General features: G+C 42.4%; 1 protein-coding gene across 3 annotated transcripts in view; it reads left to right on the top strand.

The window, feature by feature from the left end:
* Positions 1 to 21428, top strand: part of RCAN2 (regulator of calcineurin 2) — a 252842-nt gene that overhangs the window by 113570 nt on the left and 117844 nt on the right. The gene's annotated exons all lie outside the window — the stretch shown is intronic.

Here is a 21428-nt window from a genome sequence, read left to right as displayed (position 1 = left end):
GGTTGGATAAGCCTGGAATTATCAATGGCGTGTGAGGAAAAATAACCAAATGAAATGCACGCCTGATAGTACATTCAGTGATTCAGTCAAGACCTTTCCATTTCTTAAATTATTCTTTAAACCATATCAATAATAATTTACATGCTGGGATGGTGGCCTCTCTCCAACTGTGAGTCTCCCTTTGTGTTATAACCAGAAGCCCCCTTGCTCTATTTAAATTTGCCTGTGTTAAAAAATGATTAAAGAAGACAATTTAGGTGATACAAACAAACTTTATTTAACACTTCGTGAAGCAGACAGTCTCTTTTTGGAGAACTGCAAAATGGGGTGGAAGGCAGGAAGAAGCTTTGAGAGGATAAAGAATATAAAGAGTAAGGAATAAGGAAGTAAGTGTGGAGCCCAGAGTTGGCTTGGCGTTTGGGGACTGGCTGACTGGATATCCTGCGTTTCTGGTCAAGTGGAGCATTTACAGGGCCATGAAAGTATGTACGTTTGGGTTTGCCGACATACCACGCTGGGCAGGAGCCACTCCATCTTGGGCCTAGAAAGTTACTTCAACACATGTAATTCTATAGAGGTTGGCTCATCAGCCAGGAGATATATGTCAAAGATAATGAAAAAGAAATTAGAGAAATTCTTGTAGGAGGTTGGAAAGTGAGCTGGAAAGAAGAAATTAAATGGAAAAGTGAGAGTAAGAGGATGACCAGTGATCTCTGGGATTTTTGTCTGGAGGGGCCAGAGAGAAATGACCTCTCCTCGGGGTATCTGGAAGATATCTGAATACTTGAGGCATCCTGACTTTTAGGATTTTTGCCTGCGGAACCATTTGGAAAGGTCTTGAGTTTCTCAGAGTTCAGAAGATATGAAAGTGGGATTTATTTCAAGCTGAGAAGCAAAGATAAAATAGCAGGAAAGGAAGCCAGGCTTCCCAGGGCAGCAGCCGAAGGAGTTGAGCAGGAACCACACGGTGTTGATTCTGGGTGTCTGATTGCTGTGGCTGTAGGAAATAGTAGTTCCAGTCCCAGGCTCTAGAATCTAATGACCCGAGTTCTAATCCTGTCCATACCCATTCCAGCTGTACAACCCCTGCAAGGTACCTAAATCTCCCTGTACCTCATTTCCTCATCCAGAAACTGGGGACAATAAAAGTACCTCCCCAAGAGGGTGCTTTTGAAAGTTAAGTCAAATAATGCAAGTGGAGCACCAAGCATAGTGTCTGACAGAGAGTCACCAATAATGTTGGTTAGTGTTATGTAAAATGTGCTTATAGATAACCTGCCCTTTAGAATTCCTTGACTGGTTGACTGTAGTCAATTAGTTATTTTCTCATTGTAGGGGAGGAAGACAATTCCTCTACCCTCTAGATCCTTCTGGCTGGTCTCAGAATTAAATTGACATGAGACAAAATAACAGGAAAAAATCAAATGATGTTTAATAACGTGTATACATGGGAGAAACCCCGGAAAGCTGAGTAACTCACCAGAATGTCCGAGGTCACCACCTTACATGCCATCTTCAGCTAAAGACAAAGGATGTTGGGGGTCGGGGAGTCAATTATGGGAGATTTCCAGAAAAAGCACAGGAAACAAGAGTAAGATTATTATGCAGATTTAAGTCCTTGCCTTTCTCATTGATAAGCGTCATCCCCCTCTTCCTAGTACAGAGAGGGAGACACCTTTACAAATGGAGATTTCCCTTATGTGTGTTAATGTCTCTTACAAAGGGTAACGTGGACTTGGTTTTCAGAGCTTCTCCACTCTGCAGTTTTTAAAGATAACCAGCCCAGAATAATCCTCATGCCAAAGAGTCACATCTTGACGTGGCAAATTCCCCTCTTCATCATCAAGCAGCCAGCTAAGTGAGCTGTATCTGCTGAGTCATGATTAAGGAAGAAAAATGAAGAACAAAGAAATATGTGGAGCTTAAAGTCGAGAATTTCAGCCTGTAAAATGAGATCTTAAATTCTTAGACAAGGAAGAAGAGGAAAGACCATTAAGAGAAATGGAGAGTTTCCTATTGAAAGTCACCAGCATTTTTTTCTGGACATTATAGTAAAGATGAAAGAAAGGCTCAAGGTTCTTGTCTATATTTAGAGAAACCATTAAGACTAGTCTGGTTGGTCACAAGGTGGGACAGATAACTTGTAGGCAAACTTTTGCATAAGGTCATCTGTAAGGGAGGGAGGTGCCTCCTAGAAAGAGAAAGGGACGTTGGCCTGCCTGCTGTGAGGATCCTCCACCAGATCAGCACCAGCCACCCACTACAGACAGACACTGAAAGAAGCTGTTTTTATGGAGAGTGGTTATCCACACACACTGACACACACACACTCTCAGAGGCAGGGCTTAGGGAGCGAGACCTTCTCATTCCATTCAATATTCAGTGGATACTGACTGGGCACCAGTCACGGGCTCAGCCCTGTGCTGGGCACACTCAACAAATCTGACAAAAACTCCTTCGTGTAGATGACATGGTAATGGAGGTAGTGTAAAGGAGGAAAAAGAATTTTCCCTCTACCCTTCTGAGTTCTCGGCTGAGACCTCTGTAATAAAGGACAGATTAACACAAGAAAAATACTTTTAGCAAGAGAGCAAACAAGAGAGATGTTGGGGTGGGATGTGCTGTTTTGGGAGGGTACCAGGAAAAGCAGGTAAACAAGGGTAAGGCTGTTATGCAGACTTAAGACAGTGCCTTCTCCATTGATTAGATTTTCTGGTGATTTTCGGTCATCCTTCTCTTCCTGGTACAGAGAGGGAGACACTTATAAATGGACCTTTCCTTCGCAAATATAAATTTCCCATACCAAAGGGTAAGTTCTGCTCCGTTTTCAGAGATTCTCCTGTGTCTCTTGTTTCTCAAAAAATAATCAGCTCAAAATAATCCTTATGCCAAAGAAGCATATTTTGGGGGTGGCATACTCTGCACTCCTTCATCAGACAAGAAATAAGATAAGTGAAAATATGGGACTAGCCTAGTGGCCAAGTGGTTAAGTTCACACACTCCGCTTTGGCAGCCTGGGGTTTGGCGGTTCAGATCCTGGGGGTGGACCTACACACTGCTCATCAAGCCATGCTGTGGCAGCATTCCACATAGAAGAACTAGAATGAATTACAACTAGGATATACAACTGTGTACTGGGGCTTTGGGGAGGAAAAAAAGAGGAAGATTGGCAACAGGTGTTAGCTCAGGGCCAATTTCCCTCACCAAAAAAAAAAGAGAGAGAAGTACATATTTTTACTTCATAGTACTTTACTATGTACTATGTTAGACTGTGATAAACGACAAGAAGAGAAACAGGGCAGAGTGATAGGAAGAGAAGGGTCAAGTTGGGATAAGGGTCGCAATTTTAGGAAGGATGGCCAGGGGGTGCTTCACTGAGAAGGTGACATTTGAGTAAAGGAGGGAGGGAATGGTTCACAGTGGCACCTGGAGAAAGAGCGGTCTAGGCAGAGAGGACAGGCTGGAAGCTGCCTGCCGGTTCGAAGAGCGGCAAGGAGGCCAGTGTGGCTGTTGCAAGAGGGAGAATGATCTGAGATGGGGTCAATTCTTCCTGGAACCTTGGCCTGCTGAGAACTCCAGAGGACATGGGGCCCCCTGGCCCTGAGGGTTGGTAGTTTGGGGGCACTTGGTGACAGTGCCCCTGGTTGGGGCATCAGAACCCTCAGGGTGGGCAGCAGCAGCAGGAGTGCAGTGAGGAGCTCTCTAGCAGCTGCTCAGGCAGCAGGTGCCTTGGCTGGGCTAGAGGCATGTTGCAGAGACTAACGGACAGGTTTGAAAGACAACTCCTAAGGTCTCAGGCAGATTGGGTGATGCTGAGCAGGCCCCTCACGTCCCATGTGAGCCCCGGAAACAAGAGACTGTGGCATTTCAGCAGGGAGTATTGGAGGATCTGGAGTCATATCAGATTGTGCAATGTACTGCTAACCCTCTGAATGGATTTAAAAGCTTAGTTTTCATTTCCAAGCTTTTCCCCTTTCCTACCTGTGCATTCTTGGAAGTGATGTTGAAAGGGCCAGGCCAGTTGTGGGTTCTTATCAAACCACACAAGGAAATCAGGGAGGACATTCACATTGTGGAAGTGTGGCCTACTTTGGGCTGTCACCCCTTTGTTCTCCTTGCCCCCTTTCTTTAGATCTCTGAGAAGGTTAACCAACATAAAGAAGAGATTTATGGAATCAGTCTATATACCGTAGGGAAAAATTGTGAAAGACTTTGAAATGGATCAAAAAGATGACTGGGTGTCGTTAATGAAAACTAGGTGTTGTCTAACGTATCTTTCCTGGTTATCTGATTCCGTGGGGTCTCTGAAGCTTTCATTAACTTTGAACTATTTAAGGCTTGCATTATAGTTAACAGACAGCAATGAAAATGTTCTTGTCCGCAGGCATGCCAGTGAATTTTTTTCTGTTGCAGGTTCAATTTATTGACCTCCCCCATTGTGGAGGATGCCAATTTTCTATCTGTTGTAAAACAAAATTTAACTGAGTAAATTTTAAAGATCTTATTTATTAGCAATTCATGAATCAGGTAGCATCCAATCTAGGAGATAAAAATGAGCTCCAAAGAGCTATACAAGGCAAGAGATTTTATAGGCAGAGGGAGCAGGAACAAGGAAGTTTTATTGGGCAAAAAAAAGTGGGTTGGTTATTGCAAGGTACACTCCATTAGGGGATGGCAGGGGTCTACCGGGCAGGTCAGCTAACTAATGCTGGACAGGTAATTCCCGATTGACTGGCATAAGATTCCATTTCTGGGAGAGCCAAAATTGTAAGGAAGCTAAGTCTTGGTTTGGTAACATGGGGCTGAGCATAAGCAACTCCATTTTGGGCCTACCGTCTTGTTTTTAACATACTTATGAACCAATTTGTCTCAGCATTCCCAAAATATGTATGTATTTGCTCTTTGGATTCTCTTTTAACCTAGTTTTAACATCTTAGTAGTTCCCTTAGTAATTAATGAGTTAAATAAAACTTTTCATTTTATGTTATATATTTACACATATACATATATTTTTATGTTTAAAAATAATCATATATATTATATAGTGAGTTAAAACTTTATTTTATAGTATATATATTTATTCACATACACACATTTTTTGTTTTTAAATTATCTTTGAGTTAAAACTTTTCATTTTATATTATATATTATACATATATGTACATTTTTTTGTTTTTAAATAATCTTATATGTATTTCTATATATAGTATAGCGAGTTAAATAAATAAAACCTTTCATTTTATATTTGCTTAAGTGTCATGATTTTACCTTTTTAGAAGAATCTTTCGACCATACTTTATAGTTTTCCTCTATAAACTAAATGATGGAGGAAATCCCCAAAGAAATAAGCAAGTGCCAAAATTAAGTGCAGTCATTTTTCTTCTGTACCAGGTCACTCATTTCTGTGGTTTGGGAGTGAGCTCCCCAATGCGTGCATAACTAAGAAGAGGAAGTAAATTATGGATCATACCCATCCTTCCAGCTAAATTCCTATTTATATAGCTTTAGAATTTTCTTTTTACTTCTCACTGTTTTTATATTTGCTCTCCTAGTTTCTTATTATGAGTGTGATTTAGCTTTTTGTGTTTTTAAAGAAAATGTGTTTCTAAGTTGAAATTCATTTAATTGGAAAATTGTAAGGTTAGAAATCATGGGTTTCTCTCCAAAGACCCTACAGTACCATACGTTATACTGCAGCCTGTGCTCAGCAATTTACACAATGCACATGTCATGGAACCTTAAAATACGATTTACGATAGACATGGAAAAGAAAGTCAAATAAAACAGCACATTGGGACACTGGTAGCGTGCTTCACTGTTTGAGAGTAAATGATGAGTTCTCTACGTCTGCACCAAAGGAAGTGATGGCTCTCATAGGAATTTCAGTTTCCTACTAATTCCCTCTTTATGCTAGTGGATTTCTTTTTCTTAGAGAATTAATTAGTCTGTTGTTTCAAAAGGCATAATTATCATCACATCCCATTGAATAGGAGACCAACTCCTTAAAAAGTGTCTATTTTTAAAGTTAGTCTTACTAATTTCTGCGTCACATAATGCAAGTACCAGGTATAGTAAATTATCGTTCAGAATCTGCGTGTCATCGTGCTTCGTACCCGGAGGGGAGGAGGGTGTTCCTGGGTGTTCCGTGGGTGTGCACAAGAGCAGGATGCCACAGATACATTTTGGCAGGAAGAAATGTATTTCTTCCATTAGCAATGAAAATGCACACAAGGAGAAAATTACTGCAAAGTAACTTGTCTTCCGTCTGTGATCATTAAGAAAATATCAGCTGGGTCCTTGTGTATCATCATCATGCCTTTCCTCAGGTTATTTGGACTTTCCCTCTGAAAGCCAACTTACAGTTAGGAACAAAAATACAAAATGAAAATACCGAACCACGACCTAATCAAATTGTTGGCGTAATGCGGGCTCTAACAAAGGAAGCCTCCTCCATGATGAGTTTGTGGAAATGGAAGGTTACCACCTCTTTGAGGGTTTACCTGGTTTGTCATCCCATTAATTAACATTTCCTTATGGAGAATTTATGTTTTACCTTATAATGAAGGGGAAATCCTACAGCATTCACGGCTTGCAGAAAATCCTGGTTGGTCCATTCCTTTTCTCTAAAATAAATCTATGTTGTTGGATTCACTCCTCATGGGCAGAAAAAAAAAGTTATTAGCACATTTTTTTCCCATTTAAATATAAAGCGCTTGGTCCCGAAATGGGATGACATTCATGGCAGGTGTATTGTCATTACCCTAAGTTGGGTCTATGGCAGAGAGCACTTCTCAATCATGGTGCTGTTTGTTGCTAGACCTCAGAATCTTTCTCAACACATTAGTCCTTATGAATTCATCAGAGTCGGTTTGTGAGACAAAACACAGTTCAAATTCCAACACGAATAAAGATTTAAATTTCAAATCCTTTTTTATTGATGTTTTCCCTGTCTACTAAAACATTATCTCTGCTGAAATTCCCAAGCCATGATGATAGGTGTTTGAAAAGTTCAGATAAAAATATGTAAGTTCAGGGCTGGCCCCGGGGACAAGTGGTTAAGTGTGCCGCGCTCTGCTTCCGCGGCCCAGGGTTTCTCTGGTTCAGATCCTGGGTGCAGACATGGCACCGCTCATTAGTCCATGTTGAGGCAGGGTCCCACATGCCACAACTAGAAGGGCCTACAACTAAAAAAAAAAGGAAAAAAGAGAAAATATATATATACACACACAACTATGTACTGAGGGAATTTGGGGAGAAAAAGCAGAAAAAAAAAAGATTGGCAACAGTTGTTAGCTCAGGTGCCAGTCTTTTTTTTTTTTTAAAAAAAGTAAGTTCTAGGGGCTGGCCCCGTGGCAGAGTGGTTAAGTTCGCGCGCTCCGCTGCAGGCGGCCGAGTGTTTCGTTGGTTCGAATCCTGGGCGCGGACATGGCACTGCTCATCAGACCACGCTGAGGCAGTGTCCCACATGCCACAACTAGAAGAACCCACAACGAAGAATACACAACTGTGTACCGGGGGGCTTTGGGGAGAAAAAGGAAAAAAATAAAATCTTTAAAAAAAATAATAATAATAAAATAAAATTAAAAAAAGTAAGTTCTCAGTATCTAATCCAGCTAAAGAAAAAGGACCATAGGATTGCCATAAGCCCCTCCTTAGACAGCAGCAATGTCTGCAATCTTTCTCAGCTCTGAAGTAAAACCTTCAACAGCAGGGACTCTGTGACAAACCACCTCTTGATGTCATTTCTGCCAAGAAAGTTCAAATGAATCCAAATATCAACAAATCGAGGTGTCACTTCAACCCAAGAAAAATTCGCACCTAGTTCTTGAGTGATGCACCCTATAAAAAGTGTTAATTTACCAAACTTAAAAAAGATCACTCTCTGGGGCTGGCCCCGTGGCTGAGTGGTTAAGTTCGCGCACTCTGCTGCAGGCAGCCCAGTGTTTCGTTGGTTCGAATCCTGGGCGCGGACAGGGCACTGCTCATCAAACCACGCTGAGGCAGCGTCCCACATACCACAACTAGAAGGACTCACAACGAAGAATATACAACTATGAACCGGGGGGCTTTAGGGAGAAAAAGGAAAAAAATAAAATCTTTAAAAAAAAAAAAGTAATGTCCAAAAAACATCAATACTTTAAAAAAAAAAAAAAAGATCACTCTCTTTCCTTAGGCAGACGTTATCTTTTTAAACTATAACCCAGACTTATTTTCAGACTCCTTGGTCAAGTCAACGGCCCAGGGCAACATCAACATAACTTCTAGATAGCTTGTCCAATCATTATTTCAGATAATAACAATAGTCAAACTAGTTTTGTCCTTAAAAAGAATAGTTGGTTGATTGGGTTTTTCTCTTTCTCCTGGATTTATGGCATTGTGGAAACCTAGTATGAATTGGAAGTCACATAGCCCAGCTGAAACCTGTCTAGCTCCCTATTTCTTAATTAATAAGCACCTCTTGTCAAATAGTTTCCTATTCTTTATGTTCCCATAGCCTCTGTCCATGTCTAGCTACTCCCTCTGGCTTCTTGTCCGCAGAGATTTCAGCTTATTTCACTTTGATTTCCAGTCATCACAGGAACCCTACTTTCTCTCGCCCTTCCCCCAGGGCAGAGTTCTTGGTGTCACTTCTTATACTCTGGGCCTGCTGTGCAGCCAAATTGATTTCCACTTTATCATGTCAGGGCTGCAATCCATATGGAAATTCTGGAAGCTTAGAGATGTTTGGAAAATACTGGCGTTGGTTTGAAACAAGAGCTAGCCTAAAATCACTTTGTGATTTAAGGAGCATCCAGATGTTGTGACGTGAAACACTATTGCTGTGTATATTTGAATTATTTTTCTCAAAATCCAAATCCAGTTTTACACATTCATGGGGGTAGGGACAAGGCCTGTTATTACACCATCACTCCAACTACCATTGTACAAAGTTACCAACCATTTAAAAACATACATTAGGGGGCCAGCCCGGTGGCACAGCGGTTAAGTGCACACATTCTGCTTCTTGACGGCCCAGGGTTCGCTGGTTTGGATCCCAGGTGCAGACATGGCACCCTTGGCAAAAGCCATGCTGTGGTAGGCGTCCCACGTATAAAGTGGAGGAAGATGGGCATGGATGTTAGCTCAGGGCAAGTCTTCCTCAGCAAAAAGAGGAGGATTGGCAGTAGTTAGCTCAGGGCTAATCTTCCTCAAAAAAAAAAAAACAACCAAAAAAACGTACATTAGAACCGTATTTGAGTGCATTTCTCCCTCTTGTATCAACAGGTAAACCATCTTTCCAGATTCTTCTGCACTGTAGCAAAGTGAAAGTTCGTTAGATTGAACCAATACAGACTTTATGGTTCATCTGCCTATTTGGTCCCAAGCAGGTGTTGATTGATCATTTAAAAGCGAAATGTAACCAGTTGTTATTGTATCTTGTAAGCCCAGACTCCGCTCCCCTTTTTCTCCATTTCTTAGAGCAATGATGTCTTCTTCAAATTTTGGAGTTTTGTCATCTCCCTCTCTCATTTACATAAAGTTCTCTTTAAACCCATCTCTCCTATGACCTTGATACAAAAAGTGTGGTTCATGGAGCAGAAGCATCTGCATTGCCTGGAAGCTGGTTTGAAAAGGTAGAATCATAGTTCCCACCCTAGAATCTGCATTTCTGACAACATTAAAGTTTGAGAACCACTAGATTAGGAAGGCTAGCAATCTTCCAGAGCCTCTGACTATGTCTGACAAAGGGACAGGAGATGTGTGAGTGAGGGACAAGAGTTCTAGCAGAAAGGGCCTGGGCTTTGCAGTCAGACAGCCAGATTCAGGTCGTGGCTCTTGTTCCTGCGAGCTCTGGGAACTTAAACTAATGATTTATGATCTCTGAGCCTCGGCTCCAGCAGCTGTACATTGCAACTTCCGTTATCAAACTATTTTTTTGATAAGAATTAAACAAGACATATTCATACAAACAGGACATGACCACCCACAGCTGATGCTTAATACATGTTGATCTCCTCATCCATATGCTATCGTATGCTTTTTCCCCGTTCTTGATGGTTCTATCTTTTGAGCATCCCAAATCATTCAGAGCAATGATTATGTGCTTTTCATGTATTCAGACATGATTTGAATATATCCAAATATATATATGTCCAGAAAACTAATATCAGAAATAACCCAATTCATAAGATATGAGCAGTTGGAAGATTATAAGCAAACACACTGGAGAGTTCTGACAGAATTAGAATGAAATTATTGATGAAATCAGCATATGCCCCAACATTTCTACCTTCATGTGATTTGACTGACAAATACCTCTAGGCTCTAGGCCAAATGTTGACATAGATGAAGTGTGTCTTTGCTATCTTCTCAGTTCTCAGGCCATCATCCTCTTTCCATTTTAGTGCCCAGCCAGTGTCTCTGTGTCACACCCTAACTGTCCGGAAGCTGCCTGTGGGGCTGTTCCTGGAAGCCCTGTCTCATTATTTTTCTCCACCTGATTATTTGTCTCCAACAAAAATTATTCGTTCTGGGTTCTGTTCTCTCTGATGTTGAAGTTTGATGCCCATTATGCCTTAAAGCAGTGGTTTCCAAAATGTGGTCTCTGGACCAGCAGTAGCGTCACTTGAGAACTTGTTAGCAATGCAAATTTTTGTGTCCTACCCTGGAACCAATGAATCAGAATCTCTGGGGGTGGGGCCCAGAGTCTGTGTTTTCACAAGCCCTCTGTGTGACTCTGATGTGCTCAGGTTTGGGAAGTAACTGCATTAGCGTGAACTACAGAATGCTAGAAGTGGAAGGCACTGTAGGACTCAGGACACACTGTCATGGTACCCTAGCCATCACCCAGCTGAGTGATTCTCCACCCTGGCTGCATATTGGAATCACCTGGCAGCTTCCAACAACACTGGTGCTTGGGTCTCAGCCCTGAAGATTCTGATTTAATTGCCCTGGAGTATAGCCAGGGCTTTGGGATTTTGTCTAATCTCTCAGGGGTTGCGATGTACAGCCTGGGCTGGGAACCACGAATGGTGACCACCACTGGCTGCACGTTCAAATCACCTGGGGGCTCGAACAATACCTGGGCATCTGGAGGTTGTAAAAGGGCCTCTTCCCTGATACATGAGGGAGGTTGAAAATCACTCATCAAGTTTAATGCCTCCCTTTGTAGGTGAGGAAATACTCCTCTCGAAAAGTCCATGTGTGGGGGCAGTGTCTGCTGCTGTTCCCACTAAACTGGGCACTCGTGTTTTAATTGGGGATGTCTCAGTTAAGGCTAAAGGAAAAGGTCAGGGTGGGAGAATCCCGGGCCCTTTGACTGACCCTTGGAGATACCTGGGGCCCTGGGGCCTTCCCTCACCTAGGGGGTGTCTTCCTCTCCTCTGCCACCTCCTCCCCGCCCAGACAAGCTGCCCCAGAGAAGCCCTTCTGAAGTGCGCTCACGCCAGTGAGTGAGTAGGAGACCCCAAACACACAGTATGATCATCGTCGAAGTGTATTTTTCCTTGACTTGATAAATTCTATCTTACCCGATAGGATTTACAAAAGGAGGGGAAAGGATTTCTGCAGCAGGGTCTAACGCAGCTTTAAAATGCCACAGCCTCATTCCTAGGACCACAAAAATGCTTTCGCCTAGATAAATGTCATCCCAGACCTAGAGCATTCCCAGGATTATAACGTTATTGAATTTTCTGTCTGCACCTCTGATTTGCATGTTGTAAAAATAAACTAAAGATTTTATATAAAACTTAGTTCTGAGGTGACCGGATAGATTTTTCCAGTTCGCGTTAAGACTTTGCATCGTCTGGTGAGGGAAAGGAAAGATAATATCTTGGCTGGGAGCTTCGAGAGACTCCAAGACCTCCCCTGAGTCTCTTCCTCCCTGGACAAGGTGACAACTCTCATACTTTAATCACATTTTCTTGTCCTAGCCTCTTCATGTTGTCTACATTTCCCAAGCAATTCACAGTTCGTGTTGCTAATGCCTGCCAGGGGTTTAGTACCCTAGTTAAGACCTTGAACACTTGACCTTGAACATGTCAGCCTCTCTGGGCTTCTGCAACTGTATTTGAAAACAGGGAGAACGCTAGTGCCACCATCATTGGGTTCCTGGGAAGGTCAAATGGTTAATATGGATTTTAAAGCACTTCGTGCCTGTCATGCAATAAGCAACATATAAATGTTTATTGTTTTATTACCATTATATATTTAAAATCATTAACTAAATGTTGCTAACTAGTAAATAACTCCTTAACTCAGGTCTACTTTTCATTACATAAATTATCTTGGTGACTCTTTTATGAACCATCTCCAAATTTCCACTTGAATTTTAATGGGATAACGAGAAGCGGATCCCTCTTTAGGGTCTGATTAACGTCTCTTTCAGTGGGAAGCCCCAGATCTAGCCCTCTGAACTCTATTTAGTTGCCCTGAGGCTTGTCTTCAGCTAGGATGACCAACATCCTGGTTTGCCCAGGACTGAGGGGGTTTCCAGAATGCAGGACTTTCAGTGTTGATACTGGCACAGACCCAGGCACACCAGGATGAGTTTTTCACTCTTTCTTGAGCCTGAGGCCAGCTGGGCCTGCATGTCTTGGCGGCGGTGGCTTGGTGTGGCAGCCTACTCCATTTATTCCTTAATATCAAGATACTCACATCCCTGGCAATAACCAGCCTGCATAGTGGGAGAGGGTCAAGGTCATCACAACAGAATTACAAGGACAACTGAATGGATCAAGACTGTCCTCAGAAACTAAATATTGAGGAGACTGGAATGTCCTATTGAATTACCTACCTGTTGAACTTAGATTGCTCCCTTAACCCCTCTGAGTTTCAGTTTTCTTATTTGATGAAATGGGTATAAAGTCCATCTCAAAGGGCAGTTGAAAAGACTGGTCTGGGCAAGGTATGGGGAAGCAATGTCAATGTTCCTCTGAAGGTGTTCCTTGCAGAGAAGCAGCGAGCTGCTGTGTGAAAAGCGAGGCCCTGAATTAGAATCCTGTTTCTCCCATTTACTCGTTGTTTGACTTTGGGCAAGTTTCATCGATGGCTGGGAATCCCAGCATCTCCCTTGGAAAGCTTTTCCAGTCCACCAGGGGCATGGACCTGTGCCCCTGCTCATATCCGTCCATGCTTCTGCCCTGACCATGTAGAGTGTCTGTAGCTGAGTGGGTTCCCCCAGGAGATTTCTGGCAGGCTGGAAAAGAGGTTCTCAACTTTGGATGCACGTTAGAATCATTCGAGGAAACTTTGAAAAAACATACCACCATCTGGGCTTCACTTCAAACTAATAAAATCCAAATCTCAGGGAGTGTGGCCCTGGGATCACTTTTTAAAGTTTCCACTGGGTTAGGGGAGGGCACACAGTTGACCCAAAGAGCAGGACCAAGAGAGGGCAGCAATTTCATCAGCCCCAGATCTGCACAAGAAGATTGGAGAAGAGATATGAATCAAACCTGGCCTTTTATATTTGTGAATTCAGCTGGGCAGGTGGGTGAATAGGAGCATAGACTCCATCCTTCTTGCCATGCATCCCACTTCGCTTAGTTGCCCTGAGTGCCTTGTGAAGTGGGGTTATCACATGAGCCTTTCCTGGCCCTGAGGACAACTCACGTCTGTGTTTTTATGACAGACATTCTAAAACTACTCTGCCACCTTCCCTTCCTGAGGCAGCCCTGTGGAGGGGGCACAGTGGAGTGATTCAGCCAGCTGAGTCAGTAAGGAAGGACTCAGGCAGCCCAAATGGAGCAGCATGCGGGCCCCTCGACCACTCAGACCACACCGGGGAATAGTCACATTATTTCGCCGCTTTGATTTCTGAGCAGTTCAACCAGAAGACTTTCTTAGGTTCCTTGGAACTGCCTCTGGAGATCACCCCAAGCTTTATCTGAGCCATGAGTCATTGCTTAACACCTTTTCATTTCTCTGCCTTCCTTGGAACTCTTGAACATAACCAATTAGTTTCTTAGGTTATCCAGTGAACAATGGAAATGGTAATATCAAGGATTTCTCAAAGCTGAGCTAATGACTGGACATTTTGTGACACTGGGCTTTGCATGACGTGTTAACTAGTTGGGGAGTCAGTGGTTTTTCGAGTATTTTAAGCTGTTGCATCCGAACTGAGTGATCTTGGGTTTAATCATGACTTTCTAGAAGGAATAGGGCCATAGACACCATCATGCTTTACCTACAGAAGAGGATGTCAAGGGCTGGCATAAGGAAGCCACTAGCCCAGGTGTCAGGTTTGGTTGAGCGGGGAGCCAGAGGCCCATTCCCAGCCTCCCTCTCAGAGTCCAGAATGGCTTCTGCTAAACCCTGCAGCCTCTATTACAGGGCCTCTGCAACCTACTGAGGACCCATGAACCACTTGTTTCTGCATCCTGCTATGGGAGGAGAGACTCTCTAGCTTTCATCATTTTCTTAAAGTGGTCTTTGATCCAAAATAGATGAATAACCAGTTGTCTAGCCCTTTGCAATATACGAAGTTTACTTTAAAATTTTCTTCATAACGATTAGTAGATATATTTGTGACATATTAAAGAGAGAATTACATTACTATGCCAATTCTACAAGTCACAAAACATTACTTTTTTTGTTTGTTTCTGGCTTAGAATAGGATATCTCATCCCAGAGCACTAAAATGCATGAGAAACCAAAGCACCGAATTCATTGAAAACTTCCCGAAGACTTCGAATCTGCAATTTCAATATTTCTGTCTCTATTTATACTTTTTAAAAGGATGCAGTTCTTAACTTGGTAATAAGCGGAAACAAAACATATTTAAAGTTATTTAAGGACGAAAAGAAGCTGAGGCTGGCTTTATCATTTTCTCTTCTACCAAGCTGCCTAGTTCTTGTGATAGAACTTTACTGATGCCACTGTTACCAAGACATCCTCTCTGTGAGGATGGTGTGGTGAGATATTTTAGGAAACCGCAACCTTCACCTGGTCACTCTTGTAATGTAGTGATGTGACTTAGCCAGCTGGCTGCTAGATTGGGGTGCTGTGGGCTGGCTACTCCAAGCATGGTCCTGGAGTGGCGGCAGCGCTGCAGCCCCTGAGAGTTTGTTAGAAATGTGGAATTTCAGATCTGCTCCAGACCTCCTGAACCAGAATCTGCATTTTAGTGAGATTTTCAGGTGAATTTGGGCACAATAAAATCTGGGAAGCACAGCTGTATATGGTGTAAGACCTGAGTTAAAAATAGCAGGCCTAGAGCTGGCTCTGATGGCCTACAGGTTAAAGTTCAGTGCACTCCGCTTTGGCAGCCCTGGTTTGGTTCCTGGGCGTGGAACCACACCACTCATCTGTCAGTAGCCATGCTGTGGCAGCGGCTCACATAGAAGAACTAGAAAGACTTACAACTAGAATATACAACTATGTCCTGGGGCTTTGGGGAGGGGGAAAAAGGAGGAAGATTGGCAATAGATGTTAGCTCAGGGCAAATCTTTCCCAGAAAAAAAAATTTTTTTAATTTAAAAACCTAGTAAATTACCATTTAAAAACCATAGCAGGCCTATGGTGACTATAGTTAATAGTATTGTGTTGTATATTTGAAAGTTGCTAAGAGAGGAGATCTTAAAAGTTCTCATCACAAGAAAAAAATTTGTAAATGCATATGGTGATGAATGTTAGCTAGACTCATTGTGGTGATCATTTCGCAACATATACAAACATCGAATCATTATGTTGAACACTTTAATATAATGTTACATGTCAATTATACCTCAATAAAAAATTATTTTAAAAAACCAAACAGAAACAGGTATGTACTTCCCACTCTGCCTGTTCAGGACAGACCCTATAACTTGGATGTTTTCCATGCATTTCCATCTGTTTCCTTATGGACTTGGTCCCCACAGAGGTTGAGTTGATGAGCATTGGCTTAGAGGATTTGGCTGCCCCTAATCTAACCACCTAGGGTACGAGAAGAAGAGATCACATCTAAACTTGGGCTAAGAAGGTATGAATATAGGTGAAATCATTCTGTTCTATACACCTTCAAATTGGTTACCATGTCTGCTTGTGTTGGTCCTAAATTTGCCTTCCTGAGAACTTGTAATAAAAGTATTATTTGTTCTTTAAAAAGTAGAGTGAGCCTATTCCCGTGGTGGTCTGACAGACAGGCACTGTCCTTAGGCTTGTTTGGTGACCAATGTTAACATAGGCTGTAGGTTAAGATATAGTATATATTATTAATCAAGTTTTGTTTCTTTTACACTGCTTACCTATCAAATCACATATGTGGACATTCAGGTGGCAGTTATCGTAGAAAAAGGAATTTCTCTTCTTTTCTTCTTTTTCAGTTTCCACCTTACTCCTCTAGAGCAGTCTTATTTCCTATATGTTGTACGTTCTCACGTGGATGACTTACATATTGCTTGTGCAGAGGCCTCCTGGAGAGGTGCTTTTAGCCAGTGATAAGTGAGAGCTGTGTCATCAATTTAGTCTCTTAAGGAACCTCTGTGGGTTTCCTATATGTGGAACACTCATTCTGATGACTTGCTTTAGTGTTTGAAATATGCTCTATTTTGTTAATAGAGGAAGCAATGGCCTAATGATGAAATGAAGAACTTTCCTCATTTTATGATTTTCCATATTTTTTGCAATGTTTCTTCTCAGTCTGCATGCATATGGTTGTGCGGAGGAAATTTTCTGCGATTTGAATAACTACCATCACATAGGTCTGATTACAGTATTCAAGGCCAGAGCCATAGAATTTTAGACTGAGAAATAAATTTTTTGCACATTCATTTTTATTTCAGGCTAATGTCTAAATAGAGTCTTCTCCCATTATTTTTGGTCTTTGGGGAGACAAACTCTGGCTGTGCATTGCAAAAGTTTTGAAACTCAAGCATACTTGTTAGACAACAAATAGAACATTATTTTATTTATGACCAGCTTTAGTTGTGGGAAAAGTGTTTATATTTTTATTTACAAAAGTAATTATTTAAGTCTTTATGCCATAATAACATGTTGTATTCCTGCCACTATAAATAATTGCTAGGAAACCCTTAGGGTTAGCTACTGTGCCTTCAAATCCCATCTAGGAATTATGTACAAGGTGAACATAACATTCTGCATGAAACATATATATATAATCTTGCCCCTGAGAAATCTCTGCAAGTTTCCTTGCAGAGGAATATTAGAGTATTTGAAAGCACATAATAAATATTTTGTTCAATAATTAAATGTGCTTTATTATTATTAAGATGGTAAGCAGTGCATGAGGAGATTGTAAATAGGTTAACATCAGGTAACTAGTTGAACAAGGTCAGTGACTACCTACTTTGGCCTCACATTGCAATCACCTAGGGAGCTTTAAAAAAGATCGATTCCAGGGTCCCACCCCCAGAGCTTCTGGTTTAATTGGTCCAGCATTTGGCCTGTGCCTCAGCATTTTAAAACTGTTTATTTTGAAATAATTATAGACTCACAGAAAATAGTGAAGATAACACAGAGAGGTCCCTTGTACCCTCCACCCAGCTTTCCCCAGTGGTAACATCTCACGTGGCTGTAATACAATATCAAAGCCAAGAAACTGACATTGGAATCATCATGTTAACTGGAAGACCACAGACCTTATATTTCACCAGTATGAGAATCGAGTCTTTTAAAAGTCCTCACATGATTCTACTAAATAGAGTCAAAAATCTCTGCTCTGAGTGCCATTTAAGGTCTTTTCCAAGCATGAGAGTGATTCTGTACACACACACACGCGTGCACACACACAATATACATATATGCGTGTGTGCAAATGCAGACCACACATACATAAAACTTTTAACAACAGATTGCAGGATATGACTAACATTTAGAAGCAAACTTAATTGACGGAAAATTGCACTTCACAATTGTACAAAATATACCCTGGTTTAGATCCTATGTCACACAAAAGATGTCTACCGTACCTGAGAAAGTAAACTAGGGTTTATCACTCCCAGAATTAAAGTCTGTATGAGGAATGAGAAGAAAATTCCATGGGTTTTGAAAATGTCATTTATAGACACAATTTAAGTTTCAAATTCTGCTAACATGATAAGAGACTTTTGCCTGCATAATTATGTACATAAAATTCCCATTTATCATGCTCCAAATGCATGTAAGCAACTGCTGTTCTCTGTAAATAAATCAGTGTTTCTTTCTCTGCTGCCTGGGAAATTAAACATTGTCCTGCGCAGGTTTCCATACTTTTTCTCTCAAAAAGAGTTGAAATGGGTATTAATCAATTAAGCAATGGGAGAAATGAATAAACCTCACATCTCACGCTAATGTCTACTCTCAGGTTTTAACTATGCGGTTAAATAGGGACATTTGTTACCATAACAGACTCTAAGCTGAACCTAGGTCAGAGTGCAGAACCTGCCTTCACCTTATACAAAAAGGAGATTTCCCCTTATTTGGAATGAAACTTCCATCAAGATGATGGAGAACCTTGCTATAGTGTCTGGGATTGATTTACTAGGGGTTGTCTGAGCAGGACTCGTCAGATTCCGCCTGCTCCCACCTCCAGCTGTGCCGTCTTTCTGTACCGGTGTCTCAAGGACTTTCAGAACGCCCCCTGGAAGAAGCAGACGATGGCCAGACGGTTCAGTTGTGGAATGGGCGACTCTTGTTTTCAGTAGACCTGTCTGTTTGTTTTCTTCCTTTTCAGTCACAGATCCCTTTTTCCCCTGGTCCCTCCGGGGTACTCTGTGTCCCCATGTCACCCTGACAACTTCTGCTTCCTGGCCCGAAGCCTGGATCTCCCAGGGGAATTTTACTTGGATGAGTTCCATGAAGTTATAGAGCACAACGAATGTTTGAGTCAGAGTTTTGGGAATATTCTTTCTACCTAGTATTTTAGGGAGAGGTTATGGTCTGGAATGGCATTTATAGGAGCCCAGGGAGGTCTGCTGAAGACCCTGGGGACCCTGTGATGGAGCCTCATCTACTTCAGTGAAGAGGCAAGGCTGCTGGAGCCTCTAGATTCAGATTATGTAACTTTCCCACTCAGGCCCTTGAAATCAGTCCTGATAGGAGAAGGAGGCTGGGATGGGATGGAGGGAAAGGGGCCATTCTCGGAGATTTGGGTACAAATAATTATTCCCTCCTCTTATTTCATCTATTGATCCATCATTTTTTGCTTAAAGCTGTGAACTTGTAGCACCCTAGGTAAAGTCATTGGGACGTATGGATTATTGTAGATCAGCTGGATTAAGACAACAGTACTTTGGATGTTCAACAGTTCAAGCCTTTCCTATGAACAGAGAGGGTGATTGACTAATTACTGTGGTTTCAGAGATCCCAGTAGGGACCTACTGCAGAATTTCCTTCCCCCACTGGGGAATGCCTTAATGGCACAGCTTCATGTACACCTTTATGCCCATGGCTTAGTGGGGGCCTGTTGAAATCCAACTGTAATCTGAGATGGGCAACATTATTTTAAAGGTAAGTGTCATTTATTTAGAGCATAATGGGAATGTCTGACCCTTTCTAGAAGCCAGCATTAAACAGGGGTAGGAGATAAAGAACAAGAGACACTTCTAGTACACTGAGTTCCCGAGGACATAGGAAGAAAGTCTGGAGGACTGATTGCCACGGAAAAACGCCACTCAGCTCAATTTCCTGGCTTCCCACCCACCCCACCCTAATTATAAAAATAAACAAAAACAATCTGCACCAGCTCCCTGGACCATCTATGACTGCGTGCAGGTGTGTTTTGTTTTGTTGATCCATCATTGCCAAGGGCATTTATTATCTGGGTGCCACTGAATCGCTTATTCTCCTGTCCGTGAGCCAGCCTATTTTGCCAGCTTGGTGGTGTGTGCTGTTTACCAGCAGAGCTATTAAATTTCTCACCTGTGTATCTTGTGAGAGCTGCCGCTAGGAGATAAAGCCTCTTGGAGAGTGGAGCATTGGTATTCGAGAGACTTTCAAGGACAGGGCTCCCTGCAAATTCCTGCTGTGAGGAATCTCAGATTAGAACCAGAGGGAAACGACCCCACTAGCTGCCCTCATTGGTGTCCGCGCTCCGCCATAACAAGACACATCCTCTGGAAACATTTTGACTAAAAGGCCAGATCATTAACGGCTTCCACATGCAGAATTAAAACTCAGATATCACAAAGAAAGGCCTGCAAGGGCACAGAAAGCTTGCGCTGGGAATTGTCAAGTGCCTGAGGATTCTAGCACTGGAAACAGCTGACAATAGCTAGCAAAGAGAGCTGGGTTAAGATCCTGGCCCGACTTACCAGCTAGGTGACTCTGGGAACGTTATTTAATATCTGTATTTGATCTGGTGATTCCACTGCTAAGAAGTGACCCTGCAGATGTAATGATAATAGGCATTTCTGGGCACTTTGCATGTGTTAACTCCTTGAAGCCTTACAACAACCCTAAGAGGTAATGTTGTTGGTATCCCCAGGAAACTGAGGCACAGAGAGGATGACCCGCCAAAGGTCGAGTTAGTCAGTGCTCAGGAGAGGCAGCATGGCACATGGTTAAGTGGACGGTCTCCAGGGCCAGCCTTCTTGGGTTCCACTCCCAGCCGTGCCGTGAACTAGCTGTGTTGAGGGCTAGAAGAGTGCCCGCTCGTATAAACTCCCATGCAGTATTTTACTCGGAGGGAAATAGTATCTCCCTTTATGTCACTGATGCATGCAGTGTCTGCTCATTTCAAAGTAATTGGGTTTTTTTTTTTTTAAAGATTGGCCCTGAGCTAACATCTGTTACCAATCTCTTTTTTTCCTTCTTCTCCCCAAAGCCCTCCAGTACATAGTTGCATGTTCTAGTTGTAGGTCTGCCTAGTTGTGCTATGTGGGACGCCGCCTCAGCACGGCCTGATGACCTGTGCCATGTCTGCAGACAGGATGCGAACCAACGAAACCCTGGGCCGCAGAAGCACAGTGCGCAAACTTAACCACTTGGCCATTGGGCAGGTCCCTCAAAGGAATTTCTGTTCACAGAAACAAGAGCCATTTCACTCAACTCCTTAAACAGCAGCGACTCCTGTTTATCCTTTTCAGTGGTTTTGTTCAGCCCATAGCTTGCCTCAGCATGTAAAGAATTAGCTCAGTTTTACTATTCCTATTCTTGGGGTATAGACCGAAATGCCCAGAAGTAACGTAACTTATACCAAACGGCTCTCCTCAATGGCTGTGTCTCTGGGATCACTCGCTGCGCGCCCACTGTGCAGGTGGTGGGTTTGCGTGTGCCAGACCCAAAAGGACCTGCTTTCATCATGAAACAGCCTCCTCCATTTCCACTGCTCTCCAAACACCTCTGTCCAGCCTGCTCATCTGCTCATAAACCAAGTAAAGTCTTCTAACATCAACCATTGCCCTGAAACAGAGTAGGGAAAAAGGTACACACTATAATCAATGTTCCTTGGTGTGTTGTTCAATATCAAGTTTTTTCCTAATTTCCTTCTTTCTCCTACTTTCATTCATTCATTTAACAAATATTTA

This window comes from Equus przewalskii, chromosome 19 (assembly GCF_037783145.1).
Source record: "Equus przewalskii isolate Varuska chromosome 19, EquPr2, whole genome shotgun sequence".
NCBI lineage: Eukaryota > Metazoa > Chordata > Mammalia > Perissodactyla > Equidae > Equus > Equus przewalskii.
This window is presented reverse-complemented; position numbering and strand designations above follow the sequence as displayed.